Source organism: Ceratotherium simum, chromosome 4 (assembly GCF_057802395.1).
Source record: "Ceratotherium simum simum isolate JZ-2026a chromosome 4, ASM5780239v1, whole genome shotgun sequence".
Taxonomy (NCBI): domain Eukaryota; kingdom Metazoa; phylum Chordata; class Mammalia; order Perissodactyla; family Rhinocerotidae; genus Ceratotherium; species Ceratotherium simum.
The window spans coordinates 56526689-56540061 of NC_141903.1; positions in this window are offsets into that span (position 1 = coordinate 56526689).

Sequence of the window (13373 nt, forward strand, 5' to 3'; positions counted from 1 at the left end):
GATCAGCTCACTGGGTTAGGGGTGGGCAATGGTACAAATACAAGAGGGAGGGGTGGTGCTTAGTGTGAAAGGGTGGATTGTGAAAATAATCTACTTTAGCCTTCATATTTGGGGGGTCTTTGGAAAAAAATATCACATGTATTGTTAATTCCAAAATGAATGGTTTTGTGGTTTGGGTATTATTGTCTCTTCTAGTTTCATAGTAACATGAAAGCACCTATAAAAATAAACTCCAGGAAGTGGAAGATACATTACAAAGAGAGTTTTAAACATAATAATTAGAATTTCTGCCTTCCGAAAGTAAGATAGCTTTGCTGCGGAAAATACTCTATCTTAATGTCTGAGTTGCAGTAGGCAGCCCCCCCGAACCCCAGGGGAGGCTGGAGTAGTGGTGAGAAGAGGTCTTAACAAACCAAAATTCAGGAGCTTGGACAGTTAAGGAAGGTGTCTGAAAGAGAAGGTTTCAGAAGGGCAATGTTCCAAGCAGAACAAACCCTTGAAAGTGAAAAATATTCTTTACTAACCAGTCAGGCTCCTTCTGTATTTGCATGTATTTCCCTTTGGAGCAAAGGTACATAGATTAAAAAAGAAAGAAAGAAAAAAAAGTGACCATTTCGTTAAATGCTGACCTTGTGTTTGGCACTGTGCTAGGTACGGATTAGTTCATGCAGTCATCACAGTAATTCTGAGGTTAGTACCATTGGTATCCCCACTTATACGTGAGAAAACTGAGGCTTAGAGGAATTGAGTATTTGGCTTAACAAGAGACCAAGCTAGGATTAGAAATCAGGCAATTTGATTCCAGAGGCAATTAATCATCCTGGAACATGCGGTGCATGGGATTCTTTCAAGCACTGCCAAAGGTTTATTTTACAATGGGCTCAAAGTAAAGGGAATTGTTAAGGTGTGGATGGTTGAAACAAGAGAAGTCTGGGAGTTTCTTTTTTCTTTTTTCAGTCCTATCAATTTTCTCTTTTTTTTTTTCTCCCCAAAGCCCCAGTGCATAGTTCTATGTCCTAGTTGTAGGTCCTTCTAATTCTACGTGGGACGCCACCTCAGCATGGCTTGATAAGCACTGCGTAGGTCCGCGCCCAGGATTGGAACCAGCAAATCCCGGGCCGCCAAAGCAGAGCGAGCAAACTTAACCACTACGCCACTGGGCCAGCCTCTCTTTTTTTTTTTAAATTGAATTATATTTGACATATACCATTGTGTAAGTTTAAGTGTACAATGTGTTGATTTAATACATTTATATATTGTAGTATGATTGCCATTGTAGCCAGCACCTCTATCACATCACATAATTATCATTTCTTTCTTGTGGTGGGAATAATTAAAATTTAGTTTCCCAGCAAGTTTGATGTTTGTAATACAATATTGTTATCTATAATCATTATACTGTGCATTAGATCTCCAGGACTTACTTTTCTACTAGTTGCAAGTTTGTACACTTAAACAATGTCTCTCCTATTCCCCCACCCTCCAGCCCCTGGTATTCACCATTTTACTCTCTGTTTTTATGAGTATGGCTTTTTTTAGATTCCATATATAAGTGATATCATACAATATTTGTCTTTCTTACACTTAGCACAATGTCCTCAAGGTCCATCTATGTTATCACAAATGGTAGGATTTCCTTCTTTCTTATGGCTGAATAATATTCCATTGTGTCTGTGTGTGTGTGTGTGTGTGTGTGTGTGTGTGTGTGTATATCAACCTCATCTTCTTCATCCATTCATCTGTTGATGGGCACTTACGTTGTTTCCATATCTTGGCTGTTGTGAATCATGCTACCATAAACATGGGAGGACATACATCTTTTCAATATCCTGTTTTCATTTCCTTTGGGTATACACCCAGAGGTGGAATTGCTGGATCATATGGTGGTTCTATTTTTAATCTTTGGAGGAACTTCCATATTCTTTTCCATAGTGGCTGGACAAATTTACATTCCCATCAATAGTTCACAAGGGTTCCCTTTTCTCCACAGCCTTGCCAACACTTGTTATCTCTTGTCTTCTAGATGACAACCATCCTAACAGGTGTCAGGTGATGTCACTGTGGTTTCAATTTGCAATTCCCTGATGATTAGTAATGCTGAGCATCTTTTCATGTATCTGTTGGTCATTTGGATGTCTTCTTTGGAAAAATGTCTATTTAGTCTCTCTGCCCATTTCTTTAATTAGATTTTTTGTGTTATTGAGTCGCATGAGTTCTTCATATATTTTGGACATTAACCCCTTATCTGATATATGATTTGCAAATACTTTCTCTCACTCTGTAGGTTGCCTTTTCATTTTGTTGATTGTTTCTTTTGCTGTGCAGAAGCTTTTAAGTTTGATGTAGTCCTGCTTGTTAATTTTTACTTTTGTTGTGCTTTTGGTGTCATATCCAACAAGTCATTGCCAAGACCAATGTTAAGGAGCTTCTTCCTGTGTTCTCTTCTAGGAGTTTTACAGTTACCAGGTCTTATGTTTAAGTCTTTGATCCATTTTGAGTTAATTTTTGTGAGTAGTATAGGATAGGGGTCCAATTTCATTTTTATGCATGTGTTTATTCAGTTTTCCAGTTTTCCCATTTGTTGAAGACACTATCCTTTCCCCATTGGGTGTTCTTGGCTCCATTGGCAACTATCAGTTGACTGTATATGCAGAGGTTTAATTCTGGGTTCTCTATTCTGTTCCATTGGTCTATGTGTCTATTTTTATGCCATTACCATACTGTTTTAATTACTATAGCTTGGTATATAGTTTGAAATCTGGAAGTGTGATGCCCCTGGCTTTGTCCTTCTTTCTCATGATTGTTTCAGCTATTCAGAGTCTTTTGCGGTTCCCTTCAAATTTTAGGATTTGTTTTTTCTATTTCTGTGAAAAATGCCATTGGAATTTTGAGAGGGATTGTGTTGAATCTATAGATGGCTCTGGGGGGTGAGGACAGCATCATGGTGGCATGAGATGTTCCTTTTTTCTCTCTCCTTTTACTTACAACTGAGTGATCATTCATAACTGAACAAAAGTGCCTCTGCACATTACACCAGAATGCACAGGAGATTTCTACCAACATGTGCTTCAGAAATGAGGTGGGTAGAATCTTGGAGGGGTTGCGGATCCAAGAGAGTCGGTGAGCCTGCCCCACCCCCACTTGCGCTGATCAGAGGGAAAGGAGAGAAACTGGAGACAGCAAAACAGGGCGGACATGCAAGGGAGACAGAATTTGTGGAGGCCCAGCCAGCGTGATGGGAGAATAAGGCACACCATCAGAGCAGGGTAGAGACGAGTTTGGAGACAGAGGAGAAGGAGAATCCCAAGGAGTCCCCCTCCCCAGGGGACACTCAACAAGCATGCTGAGCTTTCACAGGCAGCAATTACGACCTCCCCTCCCGCACAGAAGAGGTGGAAAGTGAAGGCAGTGAGTGACTGACTGCCCGGCTGCATGGGCCACAGCTGGAGGGACCGGTTTCTCCAGCATCACGAATGTCTGAAGAGGGACCTCCGTGATTTGGGTGATGGAGAGGAACACGAAAAAAGCGGAGAAGAAATAACATAGGGCATTGAAGGAATGCGTTCCCTGCAGTGGGCTTCGGGGATTTCAGCAGGAGGTCCGCCCATGAATCCCTGGGAGTACCCCCCCCATTCAAGGATCCCCCTCCTGGACAGTGGGCACCCACAAAGACCCCGGGGGCTAAGCCCACACCTCCCCCGAAATCCGCCGCCAGCTTTTTCTATGCCGGCCTTTTTTAACGTGCACTTCAGAGTGCAGCCCCAGAGCCGGTTCAGGTAAGGAGAAACCGAAAACTTGAGCTATAATGCCACCTTGTGGAAAAGAAAAGAAAGGTTCCTAAGTGCCAGTGGGTTGAACCATTAACAGTGAAAGTAAACAACTAAGAAAGGTGTATGCTACTTCAAATGCAATGGCAGAGGCACATTTCATCAAACACTATGAAAAATCACGGTGATATGATACCAGAAAAAGAAAATGATAATTCTCCAGTAATCAAACCCAAAGGCACAGAATACTGCCATCTAACTGATAAAGAATTCAAAAACGCTGTTATGAATAGATTCAACAAGCTACAAAAAAACTCAGAATGGCAATTAAATGAACTCAAGAGTAAAATTAATGAACAGAGGTTCTCTACCAAAAGACCGAAATTTTAAAAAAGAACCAGACAGAAATTCTGGAGCTGAAGAATTCAGTGAATTCAAGGAAGAAGGCATTAGAGAGCTTAGGAAATAGGGCATATCAGATTGAATAAAGAATTAGCAACCTGGAACATAGGAATTGAGAAATGACTCAGGAGAGAGATCTAAGATTTTTAAAAAGTGAAGAAACCAGGCCAGCCCCGTGGCATAGTGGTCAAGTGCACACATTCCGCTGCTGGCAGCCCAGGCGCGCACCACTTGTCAGGCCATGCTGTAGCAGTGTCCCATAAAAAGTGGAGGAAGATGGGCACAGATGTTAGCCCAGGGCCCGTCTTCCTCAGCAAAAGGATGAGGATTGGCAACGGATGTTAGCTCAGGGCTGATCTTTCTCACCAAAAAAAAAAAAAAAGTGAAGAAACCCCACAAGAGTTATAGATATGATGAGAAAAACAAATATAAAAATAATCGCTCTACCAGAAAGAGAAGAGAAGGATAAGGGAGCAGAGAGTGTATTTAGAGAAATAATAGCTGAAAACTTCCCAACTCTGAGGAAGAAATTGGACATACAAATCCCAGAAGCTAATAGAACACGCTATTACCTCAATGCAAAAAGACCTTCTCCAAGACACATTATAATGAAACCGTCAAAAATCAATGATAAAAAAAAAAAAAAGAATCTTCAAGGCAGCCAGGGAAAAGAAAGAAAGTAACCTACAAAGGAACCCCATTGGGCTATCAGTGGATTTCTCAGCAGAAATGCTATAGGCCAGGAGAGAGTGGAATGATATATTCAAAGTGCTGAAAGATAAAAATTGCCAGCCAAGAGTATTTTATCCAGCGAAGTCATCCTTCAGATATGAAAGAGAATTAAAGGCTTTCCCAGACAAAAACTGAGGGAGTTCACCACCACTAGACCTGCCTTGCAAGAAATGTTGAAAGGAGTTCTTCAATCTGAAATTTACTTCTTCCTTTCCTTTTTAGATAACTTTTATTTCTTTGTCTTGCCTAATTGCTCTAGCTAGGACTTCTAGTACTATATTGAATAAGAGTGGTGAGAGTGGGCTTCCTTGTCTTGTTCCTGATCTTAGAGGAAAAGCTTTCAATTTTTCTCCATTGACTATAACGTTAGCTGTGGGTTTGTTGTATAAAGCCTTTATTATGTTGAGGTATGTTCCTTCTATACACAATCTGCGGAGGGTCTTTATGATGAAAGGATGTTGTATTTTGTCAAATGCTTTTTCTGCATCTATTGAGATGATCATGTGATTTTTATCTTTCATTCTATTAATGTGATGTAAAACATTTATTGATTTGCATATGTTGAACCCTCCTTGCATCCTGGATGAATCTCATCTGGTCATGGTATATAATGCTTTTAATGTGTTATTGAAGTCAGTTTCCTAATATTTTGTTGAGAATTTTTGCATCTATATTCATTAGGGATATTGATCTATAGTTCTCTTTTCTTATAGTGTCCTTATCTGGCTTTGGTATCAGGGTAATGCTGGCCTCATATAATGAGTTTGAAAGTGCTAGCTCCTCTTCAGTTTTTTGGAAGATTTTGAGAAGGACTGGTGTTAATTCTTCTTTAAATGTTTTGGTGTTATTCACCAGTGAAGCCATCCAGTCCTGGAGTTTCTGCACTGGGAAGTTTTTGATTACTGATTCAATCTCTTTGTTATTGGTCTGTTCAGATTTTCCATTTCTTCCTGATTCAGTCTTGGTAGGTTATGTGTTTCTAGGAATTTATCTCGGTTGTCTAATTTGTTGATATGTGACTGTTCATAGTAGTCTCTTATGATCCTATGTATTTCTATAGCATCAGTTTAATGTCTCCTCTTTCATTTCTGAATTTATTTAAGTCTTCTCCCTTTTTTTTCATGGTTAGTCTAGCTAAAGGTTTGTCCATTTTGTTTATCTTTTTGAAAAGCCAGCTCTTAGTTTTGTTGATCTTTTCTACTGTTTTTCTGGTCTCTATTTCATTTATTTTTGCTCTGGTCTTTATTATTTCCTTCTTTCTGCTAACTTTGGGCTTAATTTGTTCTTTTTTTCCTAGTTTCTTGAGATTTAAAGTTAGGTTGCTTATTTGAGGTCTTTCTAATTTCTCAGTGTATGCATTTATCACTATAAACGTCTCTCTCAGAACTGCTTTTGCAGCATCCCATAGGTTTTGGTATGTTGTGTTCCCATTTTCATTTGTTTCAAGAACTATTTTTATTTACCTTTTTACTTCTTCTTTGACCCACTGACTTTTCAAAAATATGCTGTTTAGTTTCCACATATTTTTAGATTTCCCAGCTTTCCTCTTGTCATTGATTTCTAGTTTCATCCCACTATGGTTGGAAAAGACAGTTGGTATGATTTCAATCTTCTTAAATTTGCTAAGACTTGTTTTTTGTCCTATCATATGATCTACCCTGGAGAATGTTCCATGTGCACTTTAGAAGAATGTTTATTTTGCTGTTGTTGGATGGAATGTTCTGTCTATGTCTGTTAAGTCCATTTGGTCTAAAGTATAGTCCAATTTCAACGTTTCCTTGTTGATTTTCTGTCTGGATAATCTATCGACTGCTGACAGTGGGGTACTGAAATTTCCTACTATGGTGTTGTTGTCTATTTCTCCCTTCAGATCTGTCAGTATTTGCTTAATATATTTAGGTGCTCCAATGTTGGGTGCGTATATATTTATGATTGTTATATCTTCTTGGTGTATTTACACCTGTATCATTATATAATGACCTTCTTTATTTCTTGTAACTGTTTTTAGCTGAAAGTCTATTTTGTCTGATATAAACATTTTGGTTCCTACTTACATGGAATATCTTCTTCCATCCCTTAACTTTGAGCCTATCTGTGTCCTTAAAGCTGAAGTGAGTCTCTTGCAGGCAGTATATAGTTGGGTCTTGTTTTTTAATCCATCCAGCCACTCTGTGCCTTTTGGAATCCATTTAAATTTAGAGCAATTATTGATATGTAAGGACTTACTATTGCCTTTTTATCCATTGCTTTTTGGTTGTTTTGTATTTTCATTGTTTCTTTTTCCCTCTGTTTATGCCTACCTTTGTAAATTGGTGACCTACTAGCTTCATGAACTTGGATGTCCAAGTCTATCCCCAGGTTTCAGAAGCTTTCAGTTATTATTTCTTTAAATAAACTCTCTGCCTCCTTCTCCCTCTCTTCTCCTTCTGGAACTACAATTATTCTAATATTTGGCCTTTTGATTGAGTTCCATAGTTCACTCAGGCTTTCTTTGCTCTTATTCTTTTTTCTTTGTTCACTTTTAACTGTGTTATTTCTAAATTCCTATCCTCTAAGTCACTAATTCTATCTTCCACCTGCTCTACTCTACTACAGATGCTATTATATTCTTCACCTCACTCATTGAATTCTTCAGCTCCATAATTTGTTTGGTTCTTTTTAATGATTTCTATCTCTTTGATAAAGAGTTCATTTTGTTTGTTCATGTATTTTTTTTCCGTATTATCAATGAACCATCTTTCTGAGTTTTCTTGTAGTTTGCTGAATTTCTTCAAAATAGCTATTCTGAATTCTTTATCAACTAGATCACAGTATTCCATAGCTTTGAGCTTGGTTGTTAGAGAATTATTTATATCTTTTGGGGGTGACATATTTTCTTGATTCTTCATGTTCCTTATATTGTTGTGTTGCTGCTCTCTCATTTGAAATAGCAGACACCTCCTTAAATCTTTATTGGTTGCCTTCAGATGGGGTAGTGATCATTGGTGTTGCTATAACTGGGGGTTTCCTCAGGTTCCTCAGGGTAGACCTGCTCCATTCTCCTTGCTCCCTCTTGTGGCAGAATTCTAAGCTTTTACATCTTTTCTTATTCTTATAACTCACCAGGCTGGCTGCTGAAAAATTCTCTCGTTTTCCCACAGGTGGCACTATAGCTCCAGTTTGTGGTTTCTCCCTTGCCCACAGACCCTAGTCCATTTTTTCTAAGAGCACTCCAATAACTGGACCTGCTCTCACCTCTGCACTTGGGAGCAAAGATCTGGCCACAGAGTGGGGGGAGGTGTGGGTTTAGCCTTGGGGAGATGGGGATGCCCATGGACCCAGCAGGGAGATTCTCAAGTGGGATACTCCCAAAGCCTTGTAGGGAGACGTCCTGCCCACGTCACTGGCACCATGTTCCTTTAACGCCCTTTGATATTCTTATCTGCTTCCCTCCCTTTCTCCTTCCTTCCCCCAGTCCTGGAGGTCCCATCTCAGTACTCTGGGTGCTACTGAGAGAAACAGGTTTCTCCAGCCACAACCCACAAAACTGGAGTAGGCAGGTACTCACGGCTTTTCACCTCCTCCACAGAAGAGGTCACCAACACCGGACAGCTTAGCCCCATGGAGTGTCGCCTGGGTGGGGGTCTGGTGGAGTTCCTCCTGCTCCACTATGTACAAATTCTCATCATTCCTGCTCCCATGGTGTGCTGGAATCTCCCCTCAGGCAGGCTGGACTTGTACAAATTCTCTCACACACCTATGGGGATCTGAACAGGCTGGCACTCTCCAGGTTTTTTCCCCTACCAAGGTGAGCAGGGATGGGGCAGGCTTGCTGACTTCCTTGGCTCTGCAGCCCTTACCAAGTCTGTTTGTCTATTTTTGGAAGCACAGGTAGGCAAGAGTCCTCCCAGGTCCCCTTGGCCTAGGGTGTTGGGTCCCACAGCTCCCAGTGAGGCACTTTTGTTCATGGATGGAGTCTAATTAGTTGTTTTAAAAAAGGGGAGAGAAAGGAAGAACATCTTATGTTGCCATGATGCTGACGTCACTCCCTATGAGTTCTTAGGGAGCAATCTATTATAGAGGTTATTCAGACATAGAAATTACATTTTCCAAATTCTGTGATCTTACATGGGTAGTAGCCTAATAGGTATCCTCACCTCTTCTTGACCTGCAATAATAAGTGACAAGAGATTTTCACATATTGAGGTATTTGGGGGTAAATATTTGGGTTCAAAACTGATTTGGCCTGAACTAAAGAAGCCTGACTTATGGCCTGTCAAATATACATTGTACCTCTGCTTTAACCATTAAAGAATGTACTCTCTTAAGGTAAGAATGCATACCTCCCCTCCTACACTCTCTTGGTAACACCCTATTGGTAACGCCTGGTCCCTTTCCCGCCTAGCCCCTTTCCCGACACCAGGGTCATGTTGATCTGCTAATTTGCAACTGAATACCGCTTCAAAACTTTGATGAATATGTATCCTGGATGTGTTTAACATATGTTCTTTGTTCTAAAAAGATATAAGACTCTACTGAAAACTATGCTTCTCTGGAAAGCCTTCCTCCTTTCTGGAAAAGACCTTCCTCGGTTATAAACTCCAGTTTGGTTCAAGTAAAACTTACCTTCTCTCTCTTATCTATAAAATGGTTATTGGTTATTTTGCATCAACATAAGTTACTCTTCAGTTTCATATCTCTGTCTCTGTCTCTGTCTCCACACACACATACACACACACACACACACGTGCACACATATGTGCATGTGTGCGTGATATGATGTTTTAATATCTGATTTTGGAGTCATACTGAGTGAACTGTGTTAAGTCAGCGGCTGGAACCCCAGCAGCAGCGTCCCAATAAAATCTGATTATCTCCAAAATAGCTATAATTTTCACTAGACAAGTCACGATAGCTACTATTTTTGGTGCTCTGAAAGACATTTTTTTGCTCAGACTTCAATGAGCTGTGGAGGAATGGAGGATGGGAACTCTTTTCTTTGCTAACTGGTCTTTTGATATGAAGAGCCTGAAATGACCAGAGGGCAGCTGTAGATTAAGGGTTAATATGACTCCTATTGTGCCTCTGGAGGAAGGATTTCCTTCTGGGAACCAAGACCTCTATACTGGTAGATCCTAGAGTTGTGAGAACAGGAAACACAAATACTCCTAGTGGGTCACTGGGAATGGTGTAAATGGGGCCAATCCTACTGCTACCCCTTGGTGCCTGGACCCATGTAGTCTACCTGTTGGGAACAGAGCACCATATAATGGTTTTCGATTTAGGATATATGTTACATCCTAGAGAATGCTGCCCCATCTTCGCAGGGTATCATCACCAAGCTGGTGCTTCAGGTGTGCCTTTTTAAAAGGTCATTCCATCTCTCTATCAGTCCAGCAGCCTCTGAGTTTGGCAGCAAATGACAAGATCGGTTGATCTCATGGTTCTGTATTCACTGCTGCACCTCCTTTGCTGTAAAGGATTCTTTGGTCCTTTGTGATGCTATATAGGATTCTATGTAGGTTGATCAAACCCTTTGTAAGTCCTTGGATAGTGATGTTGGCTGAGGCCATGCAGCCAGGAAAGGAAAGTGCACACCCAGAATATGTGTCAACTCTATTCAGGATTAATTCATTCCCCTTTCTAAGATGGAAGGGGTCCAAAGTTACTTGCCACCAAGTGGCCGTTGGTTTCCACAAGGGAAGGTGCTGTATCAGGGCTCAGCATTGGTCTCTGTTACTGGTAGATAGGTCATTCGACACAAGCAGTAGCTAAATTAGCCTTGGTGAGTAGAAGCCCATGCTGTTGGGCCTATGTGTGGCCTCCATCCCAGGCTACTCTGTTCAAGCTCTCATTGTACCAACACTGCACTGGCCAATAACAGAGGCAGACTGACACTTGGCTGAGTCATCCTGCCTATTTGGTAGTATAGTGTCTTTTCTGTGATAGATGATCTCTGAGGGGTAACATATGATTCAAAAATCTTCATATTTTAATGCTCATTCCTATAGGTCTATCTATATGTCTCCTCCCCAAACCTCCTTGTCCCTGATCTTCCAATCTTTCTCCTTCCAGACCTTTGGCTAACCAGCCAAGCCATTAGCTATTGCCTACAAGTCATATATACCTATTGCCCATGAGTCCTTGGGCCACTTTTATTTTCACACAAAATGGATACCCATGTATACAACCCAAAGCTCTACCCACTGGAAGGATTTCTTCTCACCGTTATCTTTCCCTCGAGCTGAAGGAGAGATACTGGCCAACAGCGGAGAATGAAACTGGGACCAGGCCTTGTGCAGCTTATTTGTGCCTTCTTGCCCCATTCTTTCCCATGTACCCCTTGCACCTTACTACAGATGGTTGCTGGGTCTGCATAACCTTATGATTTTGTGAGTTTGACAGATCCCAGCTCAGTTCTGGATGTATGATCACTTCCACGATCCGATGCCTGTCTCAATCAGGGCCCAGTAGCGTCCAAGGAAGTATTTTTCAAAAGATGTCTATTTTCCACTGCAGGTGGCATGGTCTGGTTGCAGACTCATAGGGAGTTTATGTTGTAATTCTCCAACTGAAGCATGCCATAAACACCACACGGCATCTTTTTCCATCACTCACAGCTCTAATATCACTGGGTCTGTCAGGTAGTACGGTCCAAGAGGAAGGATCACCTGTATTGCAGCCTGGACCTGTTGCAGATCCTTTCCTATTCTGGGCCTCACTCAAAGCTAGAAGCTGTTTGTGTAAACGGGCTAGAATAGTGTTCCCAGTATGAAATATGCTGCCTCCAGAATCTGAAGAGGCCTACCAACCATTGTTGGCCTCTGAGTGGGGAATTTGTGAAATACAATACTTTGTTTTTCACTTTGAAAGGGATATCCTGGCATACCCTAGATCATTGGATCCCTAAAAATTTCATTCGTATGGTCAGCCCCTGAATCTTCACAGGGCTTATCTCCCACCCATGGAGGGCATGTATCTTACCAAGGCCTTCGACATGCTTGCAACTTCTTGTTCATCCAGTTCAAGTAATACAATGTTATCAACATGTGGACCAATGTGATGTTATGTCCAGATGACCGAGATCCCTTCTGACTATATCATGACTAAGGGTAGGCAAGATAACATTTATAGTACACTGTTGTGTATTGTGGGAGATCAAGATTTGGCCACCCTGAAATCTATCTCTTTACCTTGGTTGTTTTCTCTAGGGACATTTGACCTCCTCCACTAACTGCCTAAAGAATTTGACATGGTGGCTCCTTCCTGGAACAGATCTATCATGATGGCTGTAAAGATAACGTAGGGTAAATGTTACAATAGGAAAGGCACCAACAAGCCCCTCTTATCAGAAGTTCTGTCTCTCTGGCCACATTCTCTGGATGACCCTGCGAGGAGTTGCCAGACAATCATTTACATTTACAAGGGAAGTCTCCATTTGTAAAGGTATCTCCCTCTCTGTATTGGGAAGAGGGGGGATGAGCTCATTTCTAGAGACTTATCAATGTGGAAGGTGAGGCCTTGGGGCTGCATAATAAACCTTACTCTTGTTTACTGTGCTTTAGTGGTAATCTCCTGTAACTGACTCCCCCCACCCCCAAAATCCTCCCCAAAATCCTCCTTTGTCATTGGCTGAACATGGTATTTAAGACGAGAATTTCTGCTATTGTGTTGAGAAACGCAGTGTCCCTGCTTTCTCCCATGTATACATGTTATTAAACTTGGTATTATTTTCTCCTGCTAACCTGTCTTGTTAATTATTTGGCCAGCCATAAGAACCTTAAGGGAAAGGGCAGAGGGAGATTCTCCCTCTTCCCCCTACAGTATCCATAACTTGAACTTTCTGGTCCTCTCTCCTAACAGGGATGGAAAAGAAGGCATTTACCATATCAATGGCCACATAGCATCTACCTGAGGCCTTGTTAATATGCCCTAACAAAGATGCCAAATCTAGCACACAGCTACAAGTGGAGCTACACTTGGTCAAGTTTGAGGTAGTCCACTATCATCCTCCAGGATCCATCTGTAGAGAACAGACCGGTCAATTAATGGGTATGTGATGGAGACCACTATTCTGCCATCTTTTAGGTCTTGAAATGTGGCACTAATCTCTCTCTTCTCCCCAAGATGCAATATTGCTATTTATTTACTATCTTGGCTGAGTATGGGGCAATTCCAAAGCTTTCACTTTGTCTTCCTTTCTATAATAGCTCTTATCCCACAGACTAAAGAACCACTATGGGTTTTTTCCAAACCCTAAGTGTGTCCATGCCAGTTAGATATATTCAGGGATGGGGAAAATGACCATCAGGTGGATCTGTGGACCCAGAAGACTCACTGTGAAGTAGACCTGGGCCAGGAACTAAATTTATTACCTAGCCCCCATTGGCTGCCACTGTAATGGGGACAAGGGGGCATGATAATGTTTGGTCCCTAGTTATCAGTGTCAACTCAGAAATTGTGCCCAATAATCCTCAAAATATTGAGTATTTT